Genomic DNA, 25,036 nt, shown 5'->3' on the forward strand with positions numbered 1-25,036 from the left:
TGAGACAGAGAGAGAACTATCGACCTGCTGTCCCATTTATTTATGCATTCATTGGCTGATTCTTGTATGTACCGTAACCAGGGATTGAACCTGCAATCTCAGCATATTTGGGTGACACTCTAACCAGCTGAGCTACCCAACCAGGGCCCAACTGACTGACTTTTGAAAGATACTAACAAGGGCATTCCATTAATGTGAGTTTGAAGAATTGAGGTAAGTTCCATGGAGAAAGTGGGAACTTAGACTATTTTTCAGGGATAATGGAATTTGGAAATTAGAGACAAAAGCATTAAGGGCACTCCAGGTGACACAGACACATAGGCAGGAGTAAATATTTGGAGAGGGACAGAGGACAGCAAGGAGTCATGTCTAGTCAGTGCCAAGTATTTTGAGGAAGGCAGGGGAATGGTAGAGCATAAGGTAGAGGTAGCTAAGGAACTAAGAGGGGCTAAAATTAGATCCTCCAATTCCAAACTAAAAAAATAAATTTAGCATCTGGCAAATAGAATAAACTGATGCAGTAATGAAGATACAATGATAAAAACATTAATATAGACAGAAGCATCAGTAGCAGAGAGCAAAAGGAATGAGTGGCAATATTTGCTTATTAGACATGGACCATATATGTGAAAGAGACAGTTATGGCTCCAGATTTTAAGACTGATGGACTAGAAATGCAATGGTGCTTTTAGCAAAAAAATGGGAATATTGGAGGCATGGCTGCTTTGAGGAGAAGATGTGTTTGCTTTTGAAAATGCCGAGTGCAAATAATGGCAATACATCAAGTAAATGATTTGGCAGATGCAGTAGAAAGAGCTTCATTCAGAAGAGGGCCAGTCATACTTTTACCTTTTTTTTAAGATTTTTTATTTATTTTAGCAGAGGCTGAAAGGAGGGAGAAAGAGAGGGAGAGAAACATCAGTGTTTGATTGCCTCTCACATGCCCCCTACTGGGGGCCTGACTGGACCCAGGTGTGTGCCCTGACTGGGAATCAAACCAGCAACCCTTTGGCTCGCAGGCTGGTGCTCAATCCATTGAGCCACACCAGCCAGGGCACTTTCACCTTTTATTCTTGTGTTCCTGAGCACATTACCAGCATCCATGCAAAACCAAAGTAAAACCTTATAATTCTAGAATGATGTTTTTGTTTTCTTTATATATTTCAAATTCTCAGAATCTGTCTACTAAGTATTTTAAAGGTGAATTTAAGTGAAATAAATTGCAGTATTGTTTTTTGGGGGGAATCAACAAAACTTGACAGTGTGGCTCAGATCCATCATTTCATTATTCTGGTCCCTGGACTCCACACTGGCTTCAAACAGTGTGGTAATGGCTGGTAGGAGGAGGTATGAAAGGGCTAAATGGTAATGGGAAAACTACAGTAAAGATTTTTTTAAAGAACACATGAAATATGTAGCTTTCAGACTTCTCTAAATACTTCTAGACCTAGGCGGCAAAGATCCTCATCATTTTGTTCCAGAAATGGCCTTGCACAGTTCAGTGTCCATAAGACTATTCACGACCATCAGCGACGTTTACCAGAGTCTCCTGCCCTTAATGAAACAGGAGCAGAAAACTTGATTGGGAGCTGGCATGTGTGTTATCATAATACTGATCACTGGGGGAAAGTGCATTTGTGAGCAAATCTAGGACTGCCTAGCAACTGTTTCCAGGCGAAGGGTGGCTGGGAGCCAGCTGGGGGTGCCTCTCAGGAGCCATCGGCCTCTCTCTACACACGTCCTAGGATATCTGTTTTGGGATTATTTGGATTCCAGTTTTAAGGTATACTTTTTCTTAGCAACTCCTAATGCTAAACATTTTGCTTTTTAGTAATTGACACAATAAACCTAACATTATTACTTTTCTATCCATCTCTGAATATAAGTATACAGATTTTTAACTCTAAGAGAATATGTGTGAGGTCAAGAGCTTTAATATTTTTAAAAACCATTCACGCCCATTCTTTTTAGGCCCCATCTAGGATTGTGCCCAGATTTACACCCACATCTTAGGAAAACATAAGATGTAGTACTAAACATAACCCTTTAAACTTTGAACTTTAACTCTCTGAGAAATCCACCCCTGGCCTTTCTGTGTGGTCACTACCTCTACCTCCACCACTGACCATAGTTTACTTTCTTGCCTCTGACCCTTGCAGCAGGATATAATTTAGCTTATAGCAGTGAAGCAGGAGTTTCCAGAGAAACTGGGAGGGTAGGGGTGAGGGGGAGTGGAAGGGGTTATACCACAACTTGATCAAGGGCAGACAGGCCATATCGTAGAATAGAAGTCTTTCCAGGGAGACAAAAAATGCTCAGAAAACTTAAAGGAATGTAGTAAATACCACAGCCTCATACTGGTTGAGTATTTCCTGATACTTCTGACTAGTTCAGCCCCTCTAATTCTGTCCAAGCTGCTTGCTTCCAGAGTCCTCAAATACTGCTAAAAGTATTCACTTGCATTCACTAAGCCATCCATTCATTCGTTCTTTTATCCTCTTGGCTGCCTGGAAGTCCCACCCCCTTGCCTTACTCATGTTCCTACTGCTGTTCAGTCCCTTAGCTCAGTTGCAGGGGATCCTCTTCTTTTGCAAACCCACTTCCCTTCACCTATTCCCTTAACATTCCACCACATCTTCATTTTAGTTAAAACCCAAATACTGTGCTTCATCTTCAGCCCCTCAGACAGAGCCTGCTCTTTGTTCATAACCATGACCTCATAAACCAGAGCCCAGGGATGGATAGTCATCCACTTCAGCTGCCTATGCCACTTCCAGATCTTTCATGAGAAGCCCCTTCTTCGTTTGGAGACGTTAGAGCATATAAGGTCATAGGATTTGGATTTGGACCTGTATTTTAGGAGACTGGACAGATCACCTAACCTTTCTGAGCCTTGTTTCCCATATCTGAATGAAGAGGGTAAGAATATCATTTTGCAGGGTTATGAAGAGTAAATATATTCATTCTTTTAAAAAATCTTTACTGATTTTAAGTGCCAGGTATTTTTCTAAGTACTGAACAACCAATTTCTTCCATCATAAAGCTTGCAGTCTCATGAGGGAAGAAGGTCTTTAAACAAGTGAATATGTGCACATAATTACAAAATCTGACGAGGAGGAAGATACAGGGTGCTGTGACAAAGGTTCAGTTGGAGGTATAACTTAGATGTCAGAGAGTTGGTCCAGTTGGACCTGTTTGCTTTTTCTGATATATAGCCTGAGTACAGAATCTGCTTCATTTTTTTTCTAACTTGCTACCCAGTTTTCCAAGCACTATTTATTAAAAACTCTCTCTTAACCATTTGATTTGAAATGCAATCTTCATTGTACACAAAGTTCCCCTATGTCTTCATTCAGGTTTATCTCTGGACTTTCTATTGTGTTTCATTAGCCTATCTTTTCATGAGCCAATTCTATACTTTTAATTATTGATGCATTTATAGCACATTTAAATATCTGAGAAGGATAGTAACTTATTGCTCTTCATCAGAATTTTCCAGACTGTTCCTTTATACTTATTATTTTCATGTGAACTTTACAATTGGCTTACCTAATTCCAATCTGTATTCTTATTATGGTTGTTCCTTGATAATTTATAAATATAACATACTGCTTGATGATATTTAGTCTTCCTAGCAAAGAACACAATGTACCTATATATTTATCCAAGCTAACTTTTAAAACATACTTACTTTTATTGAGAAACACTTGACATATGAAATTATATTAGTTCCAGGTATATAGCATAATGATTTGACATATGTAAAGTCTACTGTGGGGGGGGGCAGCAACTGATGTGCTTTAAAAATTATTAAAAAATTTTAAATTACAGTTGATATTCAGTATTATATTAGCTTCAATGCATACTATATTTTTTATCCATAATTGGAAATATGTGTATGTGGAGGACCTACCACAGTTATACTCAGATTTTCTACTGCATGAGTGGTGGGCACTGTCACAAGTGTGTTTGTGACATAGTCCTTCCTGTAAGTCAGCTGGGCAACTGCTCAGCTAGCTGCTGAGTAGCCCAGCACCAAGGAATAGACAAGAGTCACACACGGTAACTATGCTATACACTCAGCTTTTATTGAAATGCAGGTTCACTCAGAGTAGAACGTCAACATACATTAATATTCCACTCACACTCTAACAATATAAGAGAAATATAACACACACACAGCAATCAGTGAGGATAAACAAACCCGAGTCCCAGAGTCTAGGTCTGCAGGTCCAGGAGACAGCACGGTGGGCAAGGGAGTTGTCAGCATCTTGCAAGGAAGGGTCTCTGGAGTCAGGAGGGCAGCAGGGCAGATGAAGTCCTCAGTCCAGCAGGGCTAAGTCTCCAGCAGCCAATGCCAAGGGAGATCAGCATGGAGCACGTGGTGTGGAGCATCACTGTGGTGTGTGGGGTGGGGTGTGTCAGCAGTGGTCTGGAGCCTGCCTCAGTTATACCTTGAAAGTGATGTCTTCCACCCTTTTGATAAAGGTCTTGGCACCCCTGATGGCAATAGGGACTTTCCCCAGGAGCCAATTTATAGGTGGTGCTGCTCTGCAGATGAGGCTGTTCTGATCACATGTGCAGACATCTTGGGTGTGTCTCCTTGTCAGACATATCTGTTATGACCACGTGGGAAGATATATCCCCTTGCTGGATGTGTCTGGCATGATATAAGTAGTTTCCCTCTTGAACTAAAGTGTCATGGCTGACTGGCATGAGTGACTCCACTTTGTTTTCCTTTATGCCATCTTGATTGAGCCAATGCCATTTTATTGGTCCTGGTCTCCACGAAAACCCTAATGCCTGTGTTGTTCCAGGGTCAGCTATATGTTGCAAAATAATCAAAATAATAAGTCTAGTTAACAGTTAATCACCACACATAGTTATTTATATATTTCGTAGTTATTTCAACACACTTTTTATTTCCCGTGATGAGAACATTTAAGATCTACTCTCTTAGCAACCTGCAAACCATTCACTACAGTCACCATGCTATGTGTAAGATCCTCTGGACTTACTTTTTCTGTCCCTGGAAGTCTGTATCATTTGACCCCCTTCATCTGTTTTGCTCATCCTCCACCTCTTGCCTCTGGCAACTACCAATCCCCTCTGTCTATCTCTGCTTCCAGTTCTGTTTGTTTTAGACTTCACATGTAGGTGACATTATATGATATCTGTCTTTCTCTGCCTGACTTCCTTTCCTCAGCACAGTGCCCTCAAGGTCCATCCATGTTGTTGCAAATGGCATGGTTTCCATTTTTATGGCTGAATAGTCTTCCACTGTGTGTGTGTCTGTGTAAACCACAACTTCTTTGTCCTTTCATCCTTCAGTGACACTTAGGTTGTTTCCTGTGTCTTGACTATTATAAATAATGCTGCAGTGAACATAGGGGTGCAGATACCTTTTCCAGTTAGTGTTTTTATTTTCTTCAGATATATACCCAAGAGTGGAATTGTTAGATCATATGGCAGTTTTATTTTTAAGTTTTTGGGGAAGCTCAGTACTGTTTTCCATAGTGGCTGTACCAGTCCTATCAGCAGTGCACAAGGGTTTCCTTTTCTCCATGTCCTCCCAAGTTAACTTTTAGAGCCTTTGTGAATATTAGAAAGATTCTCCTTTTAGAATCTGGATATTTCTTTTTGTCTTAAGTATTTTGCTTTGGTTATTAAATGTGGTCTACTTGTCCTATTGTTTCTATCACTGTTTGTATATGTCTGTATAATAATTAATTTTTGTATATTGATGATTTCATATCCTACAACCTCGCTGAATTCTTTTGTTCTCCTCTGGGGGAGTTTACTTCCAGGTCAGAAGAGGAGAAGCAGGGACAGGTTCCTGTGTGTCCCAGCCAGGGCCGGACCCTGGAGGGGAGGCACAGGGGACAGCTCCAACTGCACATGCTTTATCCCACAATTGTCCTGGCTGGACCCAGGGAGGGCCTGCCAGGGATGGTGGCTCAGATCCTGGGGGCAGAGGCGGCAGGCCAGTGGGCCCAGAGGACGGCACACATAGAGGCAATAAATACTGACAGGCCAGGCAGGCCACTCCAGGCCAGCGGACCCAAGTAGGACAAGTAAAGCTCAGCCTCCGGCTTTGTCTGCCAAGGGCTCTCTTTTGGGACCATGGGCTCTGGTTTGTGTGCTGCCCACTGGGACAGAGAAAGCAAAGGCCTAAGGACACCAAGCCTCTCAGATGGGACTGGAAGCGACTTGAGTTTTGGCAGTTTGGCTTTCCCCAAGCCCGTGGAGCTGCCCCCACAGCCCTGGCTGGAGGAGGATGGGGAAAGGGGCAGGCCCTTGCAGGCATGTCCCACACCTCCCCAGCCACAGTGACTGTGGGTGGGGAAGCGGGGACTGGGGGAGACCACATGCTCTCACAGACACAAGTCAGAGGTTAGTGAGGACACCCACAGCATCTATTCCACATGTTAAGGCATCATGGTTAGACAATCACAGGCAGCAATGGATAAACTGATCAGGGAGGAGTGAAAGCTGGAGGATCACCTGCCCCCACAAGGCCCTGCATCATACACCGCACCCCCACCCTGCACCCTGGAGGGGCAGGCAGAACAACAGAAAAGGCCCAGGGGTGCCTGAATGCCCCCCTCCCTTGGGAATGCCAGAGCCTCCGGTGAATCCGGTTGGGTGAGGACAAGTGGGGGACCCTGGAGGGATCCGGGGTCAGGGAAGCCTGCCTCCACCCCGACAGCCTAGGCGGAAGCAGCAACGGCACTGGACTATCCAGGAGGCTGGGGCCTGTAGGCTGGCAGGAGGCAGGCAGGGGGCAGGCAGGGGAATGATGGCAGCATGGGCAGGGGCCCTGGCAGCACTTTGGTATGGGGGGGGGGGCACAGGGTGGGGGTGAGTTAGAGTCGGGCACGCACATCTCTCCATGTGTCAGTCCTGTCAGCCTCCTGGACCAGGCTCAGCTCTTCCCATCCTTTTTGATGGTGAGGTTCCACTCCCAGAACAGGTCAGTTTTGTGGTCTGTGAACTTGTGGCTGCCACAAGCCAGCATACCCATGGGTGCCTCCTCCGTGGGGGTGAGGAACTCGAACTCCTTGGCCTGGGATGGTAGCTCCCTACCAGCTAGTCAGTCTTGTCAATTTTGATGCATTTCTAGTATGTGTTTGATGTACTTCTGGCTAGATACAGTCTCTTGGGTCACTGAGAAAGAGATCTTTATCCATAGTCTACACCCTTCTTCAGCACAAAGAACTGCTTCTTGAAGGCCTACCTTGAAGGTCACCTGTCAGGTCCAGCTCCAGGGGGCCCGGGGCCCTGCTACACACCAGAGTCAGGCAGGTAACACTGATGTTGCGGACGTTCATGTTGGCAGCCTGGGCCCCACGGCAGGCAAGTACATGCCTCCTGGTACTCGCGCAGACTCTGGTCATCCTTTGTCCAGCTCCTGGATCTCCTGATGCTCTTCTGGGCCAGGACTTGTAGTTGACTGAGTGCACGTCCTCCTCATGCCCAGCTGCAGTCTGCGCCAGCTGTTCCTTAGCCTGCCACGCCCCGAGCTCCTGCACAGCCAGGCCCACCTCCAGCTGGGTCTGACCTGAGGCTCCACCGTACTGTGCTCACGCTCCCTCCCCACACTAAATGAGAAACCTGAATTTTTTCCCTTTCCTGTCTTTTAGATTTTCCAGGTATACGATCTTACCATTTGCACGTACAGAGATACTTTATTTTGTTCAGTTTTTATGCCTTTACTTTTTCTGGTTTTGGTGATATTGGGCAGTCAGCTAGACAGTATGAAGATGTGGTGGTGACTGTCACCTCTGCAGTCCCTGGTTCCAGGCAGGACATCTCTGGTATTTCTCCCACAGGAAATATGCCAGGCTTAGGACTGAGATAAAGGGTATATAGTCATACAAAGGAAGTTCTCATCAACTCTCATCAGCAAATAATCAACAAAGTAGAGTTGATTTTTTATCAACTTCCTTTTCAATGACTTTGTAAACACAATTTTTATTAATACGCTAACATATGAGTAAATTTTGTGCTATCGAACTACATATATTCTTACACAAGTGGGGGAAGGAGCCCACTTGATTATGACACATTATTCTATGAATGTGCTGTTTATTAACATTTTATTGTCCTTTGGAATTGATATTAATAAGTAAAATAGATCATCTTTTTAATCTATTAGATTTTAATATCAGTGCTATAATTTATAAAATAATCTGGAACTTTCACTTTTCTAAAATCTGGGACAGTTTAAATAGCATGAAAATTACATACTCTTTAAAGATCCCTCTATGAGACTAGATAATGGTCCTTTGGGGGGTGAAGTAGGTATTTGCAATATATATGAGCAATTCAATTAGTTTGCAATCACATCTTTAGGATTTCCCTTAATTCCAACATAATTTTAGTAGTATCTTACAGTGTTTAACCTTGATATTCTTAACTGTGCTTATCTGCTCCAATAGCAACTGTGATCATAAGGCAGGAGCCTAAAGAAACAGGGGAAATGCCACAATGTTTGGAGGCAGGAATGGGAGGGAGAATCATACCCATTTTGAAGACAGGGCTGCAGGAGAAGGGCTAGCCTCAGGGGAGGGCCAGGTCCCCCTTAGGGCCTGAAGGGATTAAGATTCCAAAGGCTGCCGTGAAAGGGGTTGAGATAATAGTGGGATTCACCAGGGCTGAGAACACAGAGAAGGCAGGGCAGAGGAAGCTAGTGCAGGCAGGCGGTCTCAGCTGGGATTAAGCACTTGCCTTTTTCCCTGGATGTGAGAGTTATGCTTTGTGGTTGACCTCCACCCAATTTGGTACAAACTCTGGTGGTGCTGCGACTGCCAGAGGGTCCCAGTCTGTCTGACCCGTCTCGGGTCCGTGTTTGTGTACAGGGGCCTGGTGATGGTGGTGGGGCTGAAAGGCAAGATCTCCTAGGAGGTTCCCGGGTGTTGTAGGTGCTGAGCACTGTTGTGCACTGGCATTCTCACTTTCTATGTAAGTAACTAACAGCAATGGTATTATCTTGTGCATAAAATATTTCCTCTTTAGTCACAATCTAACCTATTTGAACTCAGTTTCTGGAGATCTTTGTTATTGTTTTTTTTTCCATGGAATTCAGAACATGACCTATTTCAATTTGTGAAGCAGAGCTGCTAGAGTGTTGCAGTCCTGTCATTATCCGGCAGTGAGGGGGACTCATTCTTTCAACTCCCTTTGTTTTGTGAAGCTTGGTGTTCCAAGTTCTCTTGTCCCTAAGGTCCTTGCCTGATGACTGCTTTGTAACCACATTCTTCTATCCAATTGACACAAAGTAGTAGAGCTTGCCAATAACATTCAATACCCCGGACAGACAGATCCTTTAAGAAAAAAGGCTGAATTCAATGACTCACAAAACTAGATGTTTGGCATTCGGGGAGAGAAAAATCTCAAGGACGCTAGTGAAGTGAAAAATGCGAAGAAGAGGTTCCAGCTGCAATCATCCATTCTTGAGAGCCATTGTTGGCCCCTTCAAAATTCCTGTTCTTTTTAACTTTTCAAACCGCTGTCTTTATCTGAGAACATTAAGGTATTTGTTAGAATTTGCCAGTGCCAGGCTAAAAGTCATGCGTGAGTTTAGAGTTGAGATCCAGGCATTTCCACTGAGAGTGGAGGTGCATTTTTGAGATACAGATGTGGACTTTTTAAGACAGACAATCAGGAGCCAGTTGACCTTTTCATGGATTTAGTTTTGACATGACTTTCAATCTGAGGTTCCCTTGATTGTTTTGGTTTCTGTCTCTTAAATTAAGGTGCTCTGCAAACAGCGGCATATTCAGAGGCCTCGGGGTGGGTTGATGAACTGCCTTTGCACAGTGTCGTTATCCCCACACTCTTACTCCTGTCCGGTTTTCTCTGCTTGCCTGATAGCACTAGTTCTAGAAGAAGGTGTTTTGTTTTTTAAAGTCATTGCTGTAGGTGTATTAGTTCATGTTCTTCTTTGGGGATCCCCCACATCCGAATGCCAAGCCCAAAGGATTCATTTCTTGGCCTTTTATTTTCAGTCCTTATGGAAGTTGCACACTTTACCATATCCTGCACCGAATGAGTACACTTTGAAATTTGTTTTCTCCCGCGATGTTTACAAAATATGAACCTGTCTGACTTATGGAATGGGAAACAAATTGGAAATTTAGGATATCTTTCTTTCTCATTTAATGCAAGTATGGCTAGACTTTTGTGTTTGATCCACACTGACTAGGTGACATTAAGACAAATGTTTTCTGTAATTAGTTCTCTTTATTTGCTATTTTTAAAAAGAGGAATGGACTTTGCAAAATTAAAGATAAATAGTAAATACTAGTCACAAAAGGATTTCAGCATGAGGAATGACAAATATTTGAGAGATTCCAAGACAAATAAAGTATTAATCCCATGGATTAGTAACTTTTCATTTTAAATATAACAGTAAAATTTTCCTAATAATGCCACATGTCCATTTGCATTACATAAAAGTCTAGTCACACTTGCTTTAAGTCAGAAAGAAATATATCATTGTCCACATGGTTTACTTAAATGAAGCCATGGTTTCATTCAGTTAAATTCTGTAATTATATAGTCAATAATTATTCAAAAAGTCAATTCTATTTACTGCTACATAAAATAAGAATTATGATATGGAACAGTAAATGTATAGTAACCACCATATATGAAACATGAGGATAGACATTTACTATAAAGTATATGAAAGATTGAAAGGAAATATATCAAAATATTAAAAGGTTTTATTTTTGAAAGACATAGTAACTTTTTTATTCTGCTTAATCTTAAAAGAACTCATAGAATTAATTTAACTTCTAGTCAATCACTTATAGTCTTAAGTGAAACTAAGTTAGTAAAATACTGACATATTTTATGCTTCCATGTAACTTTTAGTTGCTCTTAGATGATTCATTGGAAAAACCTTTGATTTATAGATGAGCAAAGACTTAAGAGACTAAAATTTTTAAAGAGACTTAAAAATATTCTAAGAGACTTAAAATTTATTAAAGCTTCCCAACTATTTAGGGACAAATCCAGGGCTTTAATTCATTTATCTTGATTATTATAGTTAAATTAAACTTTTTTCTTAAAAATATACATGGTAAAGCCCTTGCCAGGTGGCTCAGCTGGTTGGGGCATCATCCCATACACCAGAAAGTTTGCAGGTCTGATCCCTGGTTGGAGCTCTTATGGGAGGCAACCGATTGGTGTTTGTGACATCGATGTTTCTCTCTGTCTCTCTGTCTTTCTCCCCACATCTTGCCCCATCTCTCTGAAAGCAATAAACATATCCTTGAGGGAAGACTTTTTTTAAAGTGTGTGTGTATATGTATATACATATGTGGTGAAAAGTGAAGGTAAATACAAGGAGAGAAAACAATTTAATGGATCGGCAATGGTCAACTCAGAGTTCTCAGATCACTTTTTATTTATAGGAAGGCTAATTTTCTGATGCTGCTCCTTGTAGTTCAGGATAATTCTAAATTAGGACTCAAGCCTTGCTTCATTCATTCTTGCTAATGTCGTTGAGGGAAGAGCCAGACGCCCACAGCAGCCAGTGCTGTCGGCTGCTGCAGCAGCAGGGAACCAGCTGTGGAGGGGAAGCTGAATTTCAGCTGCTCCAGAGAAGAGGCTTCCACTAAATTTAGTGGAATTTACTACTGTGCAGGAAGGAAGACTTTACACCGGGAATAATCAATAACATTTCCTATGGTGACATATCAACTAATCATTTTGTTTACCTTTGTCAGCCCTGCATGGATGTTCAATAGGATCCAACCCAGACTGTAGTGTGTACCAGTCTTTACAAGCAATTTCCTTACTCTGTCCAAGTGACAAACTTTTTACTTAATAGACATTCCATCTAAAATTATATTAGACTTACTTTCCATGAACGACACATCTGGGCTTCTCAGGCCCACCCTCTAAAGAACTAGCAAGTGGACCATAGACGTAGCCATTCCATTTTTTCTTCTTTTACTACTGTCATGTTATCTTGTGGAGAGATCTGTTAGACTCACTATGAAACAGATTATTGGTTGTTTTTTTGTCGCTCTTTCATGGGCCTTTGACTCCTGGGCCAGGAATCAGCTAATAAGATGAAAGTCAACAGCTCCATCTGGAGCCCCCAGCACCATTATAAATATTCATGCAGAAGTAGGGACTGAGCAGTGTATGTATTCTTTTTCTGCATAAGAAAGTATTTGCCAGTACATTAAAATAGGGATGTGCTCTGGACTGACTTTTGAATAAACAACTTACTTTATTTTTCCTCTCAGCTACCAAAAATAAAAGACCTATAATTAGATGATGAATTTATTACCAGGAACCAGGAGTGACATTAGAAGACAATTGTTTCTACTTTGCAATCACTGCTAGAAAAAAAAATTATTTCAGATCAATTATTCCAAAACCAAGGTCTTTATTGCATAGATATCTCACCTGGCTTGTGGTTGACAGCCATATGAATGCAGTTTCCTAAAACTCACTACTACCTAGGATGCTCCGTTCTGGTGCAGAAGACATGAGAGCTAAACCCAGAGAATCCTCTGGACTGAGATGGCTAACGGAGCACACCTGTTTACTTCCCCCACTCCCACCCTCACTTGCTTGTGCCTGCCCCCCAGTGGAGTGGAGATCAATTAGGATAGGCTGTAGAAGACGGAGAAGTTTTTTTTTTTTTTAATTTAAGTAGTGATATGAGTAAATAAGTAAATATGAGTATATTATTCTAATATAATAAATTTTTAAAATCTGGTGAATTGGTTATGCTTATATTGGTTTTATGATAACTTTTTGTTTAAGCAGAATATTCTTTTCCTCAACCACCCTAGGGAAAGAAAAATGGAGTGAAAATTTTTTGAAAAAAAAAACAAGGCCTAAATCTGGAACTTATACAGAAGAGAAAGTTGTGGTTAAAACTCTGTGAAAAGAAGCTTTGGAAAAGAAAGTAGAATTGCTTATAGAGCCACAAAGGCAGCATCTTAAAGAAACAATTTCTACTGCAATCTCTACCAGGACGTTTATGAGGATTGAGGTAAGGCTTCATGTACGCATTTTGTTTCCTCCATCAGTAAAATTAGAATGATAATATCTCCATTTTACAAAAGTCCAGGACAAAACAAAGCTGACTATTCAATACCCTTGTTTAAGGTTTATTGATAACAAAAACAATCCAAATGTAAATTCTGATAGATTTATCAGAGAATTCTTTTGGAGTATGGTTACTTGAGATATTGGGCACATGGGAGCAATTTTTAAGAGACATTTTAATGAAGATATTTCTCATCTGGAAAACAATGATTATAAATTTATAATTTTGAGTTGTTATATATTTGTCTAGATAGTTGAGAATAAATTTATATTTTATCCCCTAGAAAGAAAAAAAATAAAAGTTCTTATACAGTGAAAACCTTTTTAAAATAAGCAGAATAATGCATTTTAATAAACACAAGTAAGACCATTTCAGGGTTGAAACAGACTACTGGGTCATCTGGAGGTAAACATCATCCTGCTGGTATGTTTTTTGATTTCACAGTTTTAGAAATGTGATTTTTAGTAAGTCATCCAGGAGCTATAAAGTTGTGCAAAAATTGAGTCTTGCCCTATAATCCTGGCCTGGAATCCAGTTCTCCGTAATATATTTACAACTTCCTTTAGTGCTCATCCATCTGACATGTCTTCAGTTCCTACTAAGTGCCAAGCACTCAGCTGGGAATTGCGGACACTTCAATGAAGTGTCCCCAATTATTTCCACCACTTCGGTGATGATACATAAATACAAACCATATTTATGGTTATGCATATATATATATATAGTAATGGGGAGATAGGGGAAGAGTTCCTAAATCAATGCATGAGATTATAACTAGGTTCTTTCTGAACGGATTCTTGTTTTCCCATTTTAAGAAAAAATAAAAATTTTAACCATAACATTATACTAAATTCCAGTTTGCATTTTGCACTCCCAATTTTTGAATCAATGCTTTTAGGGATTAGGATTGTATTCATTAAATTTTTTCAGCCATAACTTAGAAAGGGGGCATGAGAGGCTTTGGAAAAGCAAGACCCTAAGACCCACGCAGAAGCTCAGAGCTGTGTTCACAATGTCTGAATGAGAGCTGTGCTGGCACTGGAGTGAACCTGGTAACTTCAGATTATTTTTTCAGCTTTTATCTGTGAGACAAAATAGGTTAATTGGTGATTTGTAGCAAAATAATAAATCAAAACCTTGCTTTGTGTCCTGGCAAGATTTTATTTGAAAACCTTAGCTCTGCAATTCAGAAGGAAGCAGATGCTTTATTTCAGTGGAATTGAGTGTACACCTCTTAAAGATAAAGGTGAATCTAATGAATGTCTATTGTTAGAATCTGGTATTTGAGAGATTTTTTTTTAAAAGACAGTGATTAAATCTACCATACTTTTTTTTTTACATTATTGTTCACACTATTACAGATGTCCTCATTCCCTTCCCCTTTGCCCACCTGCCCACCTGCCCCCAACCCCCGCTCTTGCCCCTCCTTCCCTCTGGCCACCACCACACTCTTCACCATAAGCTTTTAACAATCCTTGAGGTAAGAAAGAAAAAAGCATTATCTTGCTTAGGTATTTTCAGTTATTCTATTTAATTAGATATTTCTGAATTAATGTTACTGATACTCAGCTGGGCAGGTTTTTAATCTACAAAATATGGAAAGACTTTCATAGGCTAAAAAAAATCATAATAATAGAACTGATATTCATTTAGTACACTCTAATTGCCAGATTTGGCTCTAATCCTCATGAACATTTGCAGTTTGGGAGCTAGCATAAATAATGATGCTATGAATATTCTTGTCTCTTGGTGCATATATTTAGCTTTAGGTTATAATGCCAAGCATTTTCCAAAGTGGTTGTATACCAATTTTCTCTCTCATTTGCAGTATATAAGAGTTCCAGTTCATCATCCTAACCAACATTTGGTGTTTCAGTGTTTCTATTGGGTATGCAGTGGCATCTTATTGTGGTCTTATTTTGTACTTCTGCAGTGACTAATAAAGTTGAGTACCTTTTCATATATTTATTAGCCATTTAGATATCCTCCTTTGATGTGGATCCTGGCCAGTAGGACCCATGTGTTATGGCCACAGTGAACAAATACATACAGACAACAGAAGTCCTGTGGAGAAAAAGGGACAGCATGGCCATTTTCTAAGAGAGAGAGAGGGCCCTGGATGCTGCCTGAACATGCTTTTATTGTTTTTCTGGATACATTACATCCAGAATGGTCCTCATTTACTATGCATATGTTCAATGTAGGAGATTACCTTTTACAGATAACAAAGAATGTTGCTAATTACTTCAAAGAGAAGGATGTTACAGATCAAGAAGAAAAGTAGTTGAACTGGTTACACTCGGTACTGGGGAGGCTTAGCACAGACTTTAGGAAGTTACAGTAAGCACTCTCTGCCTCAATTCATGGTGAGGGAGTTTTAGCAAAAGAAAGTCTCATAGCAGCCTAGGTACAATGCAGGCCTGATTCCCCACTAGAGAACCTATCCATGGAGGTAGCTCCTGTGTGGCAGACCTTGCTCCCCACTGGCCTTCCTGAGTGGGAGCTGGACTACATTCCCACACCACAAAGAACTGTTCCCTATATTCCTTTGTGAAGTTTTTAGCCCATTTTTAAAAACTGGGTTATTTGTCCTTTTCTTGCAGGAGTTCTTTTTATTTTATACATAAGTCATGTATAAGATAATTTTGTTGCAAATAACTTTACCTGTGATAAGTTATGCATTTTAATTCTTAACACTATCATTTAATGAAAAAAGTTATTTTCATATAATATCATTCATCAATATTTTTCTTGTGGATATGCATTTGTGTCATGTTTAAGAAACATTTGCCTACCCAGGCTCATGAAAAAATGCTGACATGTTGACGGGTTATATACTTCAGTGCCTCAAAGTTGTCATCCTATCGTCTTTGAGGTTTCATCAATCCTGTGGAAAGTCAGCTAGCAATCGATTGCTGTATTTTGAAGATGATGGGTCTCTTTCTCCTCTGTTGCTCTGAGACTTTCTAATTGTCTTTGGTTTTCAGTAGTTTTACTATAAGGTACTTAGATGTTATTTTATTAGAATTTGTCTTGCTTGGTACTCACAGAAGAACTGGAATCTGTGGCTTGATGTTTTTCATCACTTGGAAATTTCTTCACCATTACCTACTAAAATATAGCTTATGCCCTGTTCTCTCCTGTTTCTGGACCTCTAATTTCACACAGGATAAACATATTAATGTTTCCCCCTAAGTTTCTTACATTTTTTCACTATTTTCCATCTTAAAAAAAAAAGAAAACCCACTGAACACTTACTATAGCCCAGACACACTCACCTTCACACTCACCCTCACCCTCACCGCATTCTGGTTTAAAAGTTGTATTCAGCACACTTTAAAAATCTTACAGTTGTTCTCTGCCACCACCAGTTGGAGAAGCTGTGGGTTTCAGCTTCCTTCCCATCCCGTCCCAGCCAGGGCAAGAGGACAACAGGAGAGCAGAAAGGTTGGACCCGGGCTCCCAGTCCCAGTCTGGGTGGCCATGAAGAAAGCCAACCATCCTGAGCCCACCAGCAGAGGCTGCCATCTCCCCTCTGGCCTGCAGTCCTCACAGAGTTTAAGGCCTAGCTCACCTCTCAAAGTCCTAAGGCTGGAGGCAGGTGTCCTCTCAAAGGCTCTTGAAGGATCAAATTCTTCTGAGGCCAAAGCAGGTATAAGGCCCAAGAGAGCCAAGTCCTAGGGCTGCCCAGGAGACATAGGGAGGCCTGGCCTGACCTGCAGCCGGGCCACAAGGACCACCTCAGACTCAGTCCGGATGCTGATCGTAAGGCCAGGGCCAGGCAGAGGCCCCTCAGACAGGAGAGAAGACTGCTCCAGGGTTCTCTCCATCTTGGCCAGCCCCGGAATGATGGAGGGAGGGCCTGGCCTGGATCTGATGGAAGCAGTGTCCCCAGTAAAGGGTCCCAGCAGAACAACTTGACACTATGTTTAGGCTTCCCTCCCCCATCAGCTCCTAAACGAACTGAAGCTAAAGGGCTGGAGGAGGACTACCATTCGATAAAGATGATATAGTATCTTTGAGTGAAACAATACTGGAATGTATACGTACGTAAGTTATTTCTTTCCTGGTGGAGGCAGAGACTCCTCATCCACTTCTGCTCTGGTAACTGGGAAATAAAAAGGGCTCATTTCTACGTTTCTCCTTTCTTGTCCTGAGTACATCAGGGACTGACACTGATCACTCAGGGTGGAACCCAGAGGTCTTTTGGGGATTATTCTGGTACTAGGTTGGTGAAACCATCGAGATTCAATCGCGGTTCAATTCCCAGTCAGGGCACATAATGGGGTTGCAGGCCGGTTCCCTGCAGGCCAGTTCCCAGCAGGGGATGCATGAAAGGCAACCATACATTGATGTTTCTCTCCCTCTCTCCTTCCCTTCCCCTCTAAAGATAAATAAATAAAATCTAAAAACCATCGAGCTTCAGAAGGGAGAGGGAGGAGCAAAGGACTTACTGTAAGTAAGAATTAGGGGAAAAGGTGGAACCTTGCATTTGTCATAATTATTTAGCATGATATGCCTAAATGTGTTTTACCTCAGCACAACCAATTTGTGTACATTAAAATGATAATTACCAGAGAAATCAGTGTAGGTATAGTCACATTCTATGATGGTCAGAATGTACCCACCCCAATTTAATCATATTTCCATGAAGAATAATATCTCATTTCTGGCCTGTCATGCTTGTATGAGTTACCTTAGTTAATAAATTCATTGTAGTGAAGAAAAATCTCTAGTGCATTTAAAAGCTAAGATCCTGGGCTAAATTTTGTGTCAGTTATGTGTTTTGACTCCTCTGTAATCTAGGTATATTCTTCACTATGTTATACCTTTAGAGAGGTGAGTCTCATGTTAGCCTACAGATTGTGAGCTTCGTAGATTCCAGTCTTTCTTCTTCACAGTTAGTTTTGCTACTGGACCGTGGGCCACAGGGTCCCCATCTGTGAAGGAGTCAGGTGAAGTTGTCTATCACTAAGGCCCCTTCACGCATGATTTTTCAAGACTAATCCATTGTAGAACAAACTAACATACAATGGTGGTTTTGGAGGAGTTTTTTGTTTGCTTGCTTGCTTGCTTTTACGAGGAATCACGCTGGCAGGTGCAGACATCACCTGGGAAGTGCAGAAAAGTACAACTGAGTAATGCTTATGTTTTGAGGTAGTGACCTCAGGGAGTGAGAAAACGGCATTTAGAGGTGGTTTGTTTTAAGGAGAAACAATCCTGAAAATGTTGACTATTTCTGGATATAGAAGTACAAAATGGATGTGTCCCCCTAAGTGTTTAAGTACTTGAAGCACTTTTGTATTGCATACTCACGCCGCGAGCTAGTTCGGACTGGCAGAGTCCCTGGCCTAGCCCAGCAAAATGTGGGGTTTGATGTCAAAGCAGGTTTGGCTGATAAGTCCGGACCCAAGCGCCAGGTTCCTGAGCTGCCGCGAGTGCACTTGCGCGGTGCGCTGTGCTCACCTGTTTCCCGCTCTGGCCGGCGCAGGGCCTCGGGCGCGGCCCCTCCTTTCCACTGGGCAGCGCCCGGGAGAGGTGGAGGCGCAGGCGGCTCAGACGAGAGGCTTGAGGCCGGGGCAGTGAAGTAACTAGCTCGCTTATGTCTTATTTCAACTTTATGGGGGAGCAATTTCTGCTGGGTGGCGGCAGCGCCCTGGAGAGTGTTTGGGGGTGGGCGTCAGGGCGGGGGCGCACCGCCCAGTCTCGCCGCCCCGCCCCGCTCGTCTCCCGCCCGCCGCAGGCGGAAGCGACTGCACGTGGCCCGCACTGGGCTCGCCCGGGAGCTCGGCGCGTCCCCCGCCCGCCCCCGAGTGCCCCCTGCGGGACCCAGCTGGCCGGGTGCGGGCCGCGCGCGCGGCGGGCGCGGTGGCGGCGACGACGGCTGGAGGAGGGGCCGGGAGCGCGGCCGAAGGACGCCCCGTCCTCCAACTGCTGCCCCCTGGCTGAGCGGGGCGCGGCGAGGAGGCGGCGCCGCTGCCCTGGCTGCGGGACTGCCCCGGGTTCCCACCCGCCCTGACGCAGCGCTGCCCGGGGCCGCGCGGGCGCCGGGGGCTCGGGGTCCGCCTGGGGCGGGGAGACCCCGAGGCGCCCTCTCCGCCCCGCAGCTGTCCAGCTGTCCCGCCGTGCGGCCGGCGCGCGGCTGCCCGGGTCACGTGTGGGTAAGTGAACATCTGGAAGGGGCGCCGCCGGTGCGCGTGTGGTCGGTCTCAGCTGGTCAGCTGTGTGGTGGGTTTTTCAATGTCAGACACCTGTGAGTCACTGCCGGCTGGAACCGACCAGACCCTGGCCGCCGGCCGCCCGAGATCTCGCCTCGCGCCTCCCTCCCTGAATTGGGAAGAGTTAGCCCCCGCCCTCCCACGTCCGTCCGAGCTCCCAGGTGAAAGGCGTTGTGAGTTGAATTCTCACCATCTTTCCTCCCGTGTACCTGAGGACTGAAGGAAGATTTTTCAGGTAAAGACTTGCTTATGAACATTTAATTTGTATGCCAAACTGTCAGGCTTGTGCCCCGAATAGCATATGATGAGCAAAGTATTAATTCTTGCACTCTTTAGAGCTGTGGGAGGCTGAATCTGGAGGGGAATTATGATGCAAATGGGAAATGTATCGGAATAGACAGGTAAAATCCCTCAGCCGTTGGCAAAGGGATCTGAAGCAAAGCAGAACAATTGGAGTTCCCTTCTGTTACCCCTCCCCATCCTTCATGGATGTAAGTTAACATAAATTACAAACTAGGAAATGTTCTCATCAGAAACTCTGTCTTTCTCTTTAGGATCTGGTGCGTAGGTTATTCATCTTAGGGAAATTTTAAATTAAGAACTCAGAGGAATAAGTAATCTTTTTATTATGATAAAGTATAAGTTTCAACAAGATCAATATTTGAGTGTACCCTTTTTTTTTAGATGAGGTTGTTTCCAAGTACTTGATACAGCTGAGGAATAACATTGTTTCGGTATTCTGCTTGACGTATTCAGCAGAACAGTCTGGAACAAGAATAACTTCAGTTTTAACTTCCTTGTTTTGCCGTCCAACAAAAATTACTTATTAAAGCCCACAATCTTATAGCAAAAACATATTTTAAAATGATAGACCAATCTCCAGTCCGTTTTAATATATCCTCTATAGAACTCCTGACAGACTAACCACATTTTGATGGAAACTCCAGCACCAGGGAGCTCACTGCATTTTGAGGTGCCCCTCCTTTCTGTTATTGTTCAGAAATCCTTGTTTACTCAGAACTGACCGTTACTTCCTTGGCCCTGATTCTCAATAGTTCCGTGTTTGCCAGTCTCCTCTTTGTCCCCACCTGTGAAAGTATATGCAGATTTTTTTTTCAGCAGAGTTCCAACGCTGTCATCTAAAAGGAGCCCATGACCAAAACAAAACAAAAAACAGTTAAGAAACCAAAGGTCTAAAGTGGTACAAAACAAGTTTTGCCTCCTTTACTTGACAGCCTTTCAGATCCCCGAGCCTCAGCTTCTCAGCTTCTCATCTGTGCGGTAGGAACGATACTATACTGTCTACCCATCCGGTTGTTGTGAGGACGAAATGGGTTATCTTCATAAGGTACTTAGTATAGTTACCTAGAAGTCAGAAAATGTTGGTTATCTTCACTAAATAGTAATCAGTTTTGTTTCCTTCGTTACTGAAGATCTCTCTCTCTGTGCTAAAGATCCTTAGTCCCAAATTGAATTCAGTAATTCATTCTAACCTGAACGGTGCAGAATGCAATGAGTTTCTGTCCTCAAATGCAATCATTCTAATACTTAGACAATTAAAATTTCTTGAATGCGAACATTTTTTCCCTCTTGTATTACTCTAAGCCTCCAATTTCCAGTTTGTTAAATACGCTTTAATCTTGATTATAGCATTCATCATGTGGCATTCATCACGTTACTTCTGCCCTTTGGTCTTGTGCCACCTGCACATTTCGTGCATTTGTTGACCAGACATTCCAGTCATTGATAATATGTGGGGCAGGTCCCTTTGCTATGGAGGCACATATGGAAGCCTGAGGCACAGTAGAAATGGTCCTGGACTTTCGGAGCCTGGCCCTGGCCCTACCTACTAGCTTCATGACCTTGAAAACCCTCTCAACCATGTTAATGAAATGAGGATATAGTATCATGTACCTTTCAGGGTGCTTGTCAGAAGTCAGTGCTGAAAGTGCCAAGTGCAGTATTGGTTGGGAATCCACTTAGCTCAGTAGATAACACTGAGGTAAATTTTTTAAAAATAATTTATTTAATTGTTGTTCAAGTACAGTTTTCTGTCTTTTACCCCAGCCCACCCCCACCCCCCACTGAGGCAAATTAATGAATCAGCTGAACTCAGCACTATGCTTATTTATCAGATGATTCTAGCCCATAAATCAGTCTTCTTCATAGGGACATCACGAGAAAAATTTTCATCAAATGCCTTGCTAAAATATCCTGAGTACTCTCTGATCCATCACAAAAGTAAATGACATTAGCTCAGTACGATTATTTCCGAGTGAACTGCTAATTCCCATATTTTTCCCCCAAATGTTCCCTGTTTACTGATTAAATCTTGAATTTTGCCAGAGATTCATATTAAACTAATTGACCTGTAACGCCTAGGAGTTCCAACTGTGTCCTTCAGTTTTGATTTTTTTTCAAAGAAAGGTAACTAATTTTTATTGATCCAGAGTTTCTTAAAATTTTTATTTTATGTTTTCAACTATAGTTCACCTTCATTATTACTTTTGTAATCCACACCCAAGGATCCTCACACGTTTTCCTTGTTTTCGGAGAAAGAGGAAGGGAAGAGAGAGAGAGAGATCGGTGGCCTTCTCACATGCACCCTGACTGGGCATTGAACCTGCAACCTGTCGGTCTAGGACGCTCCAACCAACTGAGCCACACTGGCCAGGGCCTGTGTTGCTTTGTGTTGGTTTCAGTTGTAAAATTTTTGGGGAAAAATGTGTGTTCGAGTTTCCAACCTCTTGATACCACCTCCTGTACTGTGTTTTTCTGAAGGTTGTCAGAATATTTCTGTGCTCACATCTATGGGGTTTTTTGGACTATAATTCACCAGAGTTCAACGACAGGAATTCTTTTAAAGCGACCTCTTCTGTTTCTGTCTTGGTTCTCTCTGAATGAGGTCGCTTCTGTCCTTTTGGCTTAAAGATCCTTTGTTCTTGGGAAAGCAAAACAGTCGCTGAGCAGTTCTGTTTTCATTCTCTGATTAATTAATATACCATCTGCCCTAGCATTTGGGGATTTTTAAAAAAAACTGGAGTCTGTTTTCCGTAGTAAGATGTACTACGAACAGCATACAGCAAGTTAGTGGTGAAGAAATACAACCAACCAGGGCATGATGATATTGAAAGTTTGGGGAGTAATAAAGAACTCCAGTGAGTATCTAATATGGGAAGAGCCTGTACTTTAAGAATTAGTTTATCTCTTATGAATTAAGAGTTGTGAAATTAAAGATGTTTCCCATGGGGCTGAGGGTAACGAGTGAGTGAAGCCAGATGAGTGTGCCGGACACAAGGGCGTGACAGAGCCCTGCCAACCGGGGTGGATGCCCAGCTCAGAGCCAGCCCAGTTCAGAACAGTTTGAGCCCTGCACTGGTGAAACAGAACACTGGTCCGAACATGGCTCCGAGTGTGTGGCCTTTGCTTTAAGTGCCCTGAGAGAGGTAGAACCGTATGTTTTAGTTTCGTTCCCAACATCTAACACTGTGAAGCGTGCAGATATTTGATAAATAGCCCAACCTTAATTAGCATTCTTTAAGTGCCTCCGTGTAGAGAACTCTTCTGTGCAAAATAAAAGGAGAAATGACTGTTGCCCTTGAGGAATATTTAACCTCATTTGGTTAACCTCGGATGCTGTCTGGGGAGACGGCATTTATAAATTAAGTGGGCTGGACATCCGTTCAAGGAGAGGATTTGGAGTAAGGTTTGGAGGCGTCCCAGGAAGTCTGCAGGAAGGAGATGGGCTTCCCCCAGCCTGGAGGAGGAGGATGCAGCTGCGGTTTCGGCAGGAAAGGGGGGAAAGGCTGCCTGTGGAGGAAAGAGGGAGGTGGTGGTCTTGTTCCAACATCAGGGGAGGCTGGGAGGAGAAAACGGACCTGGGTGAGCAGGATAAGAATTGGAGCTTGATGGGAGAGGAAATTTCTTTGGATTAGTGAGAAATCTAATAGGTAAAAAAACACAGCTGTTAAAAAATGTTTAAATTAAGTGTACCTCTGCTCCCCTCACCCCAGGAAAGGCTACACCGTCTGCCGTCGGGAATAGGAACTCCATGACTCCTCAGGAGTGTCGTGAATGTATCATGAAATAATTACTGAATTTTAAATAGCAAAATTTTCTGCATTCCTGTTCCTTTGACCTGGAGTCTAAGTGGATTTGGGCACTGCTTTCTCATGTCTCCACATAAGAAAACTGATTCTTTGAAGTATTCAAAGTTTTATGTACTACTGCCTGGAATTTAATTCAGTGCGTAGCACAGAACACTCTTGTAATTTATTATTTATGTCTCCTACTTGTGCTAAAGTATTTGAAGAAGTACTAAATAACATAAAGACTTACCTTGAATTTGCAGGGAATAGAAAAAACCCTTCTATCCTTTTGGATTCAATAATAGATTAACAGGAAAAAATAATGACCTATTTCTGTATGGGAGTTCACAAAGAAATGTGATTCAAGGAGACAGTTAGAATTGGAGACGTTTATACCATCTTAACAAATGGTGATTAAGTGTGGAAGAGGCTAAGAAAAAGGGTGGGGCTCCTGGGGGGCTCGTTATGGGAAGGTGATTAGGAAACGTGTAATCAATGGGGTTGTTAGTAAGGTTTGTCTCAAGAAGTGAGAGTTATCTCCAGACTAGTTCTCCTCCTGGTGTGGAAAGGGAGAGATCTTTACAAAGGGAAATTTATGCCCTGGTTTTGGACAAAAAAGGGGAAGGCATATTTCGGAGTGGCAAACTCTGACCCCCTTCAAGTTCCTTAATGACACTCAAGGTGAAGTTTAGCGACTCAGAAAAATGCCACTTAAGATAATTTGATCACTGAAAATGACTATGATTTAGGTATTCTGGACCAACCAACCTTGAGTTTGAAACTACTTGCAACAGTTTTCTGGCTTGAGGAAGGCCTGTGGTCACATTGCTAATTACCTTTTCCTACCCTTGTTTAGTCAAAAGCCATTTGAAGAGCTCTTTATATAGAATCTATTGTTTTTTTCTAACTTTCATGAGATCTAAATAACACAAGTTTGTTGCACATATTTCTCTCCATAGACTCAGTGAAGTTCAGAGAATATCCTGTGAGAAAAAGATTTTGTGCAGTGGTATTTTATTATAAAGTCATTTTGTTTAGTGGAGCCTTTTAAGCTTCAGTACTTTATGATTTCAAGGTATCATTTTTAAAATAAGAACCTTGGTCAGGATCTTGCATGAACTACAAGTCCACACTCAGAAAAATGACAAAGGGCTTGATGAAAAATCACTTTACCAAATCCTAAACTCTAAAACAACTTTTCCCTTCTTCCTGTACGTACAGCATTAGGATTACAGTCAAGCACCCTACACTGCTACAGAAACACTGTCCTCACAGTGGATCTGTAAATCACAGACGGCAGATGCTGATTCAGGGGAGGGAGCGGGGTGGCTCAGCTTTCTAGGGTTCTAGTTCACTAGGAAGCCCTGGCCTTTTGGAGCCAGTGACGCGGAGGGCACCGTCCATGTCCCCTTGCAGACCCGATCCTGATTCTGACCATCAGAATCCTGCATTGGTGTGACCCTCGCAGCTTACTCAGCCTGACAGCTTCTCTTCGTCTTCAGTTCGGGTGAACTGGAGTCTTGCTGACTGCTCTCACGTACTTACTGAGCTTTGTCACCTAAACTTCTGTGTGGGTCCAGTGCTGTTCTCTCTTCCTCACGAAACGGTTGAGTCTCATATTAGCATTAAACTTGGGTTTGAGGCAGCTG

General features: G+C 42.6%; 1 pseudogene; it reads right to left on the reverse strand.

Annotated features, from left to right (window-relative positions):
* Window positions 1-6,925: 6,925 nt before the first annotated feature.
* LOC119062129 (rho GDP-dissociation inhibitor 1-like) lies at window positions 6,926-16,911 on the reverse strand (annotated as a pseudogene).
* Window positions 16,912-25,036: the final 8,125 nt, after the last annotated feature.

This window comes from Artibeus jamaicensis, unplaced genomic scaffold (assembly GCF_021234435.1).
Source record: "Artibeus jamaicensis isolate MK-2021 breed Jamaican fruit bat unplaced genomic scaffold, CSHL_Jam_final contig_391, whole genome shotgun sequence".
In the NCBI taxonomy this organism is placed as follows: Eukaryota; Metazoa; Chordata; class Mammalia; order Chiroptera; family Phyllostomidae; genus Artibeus; species Artibeus jamaicensis.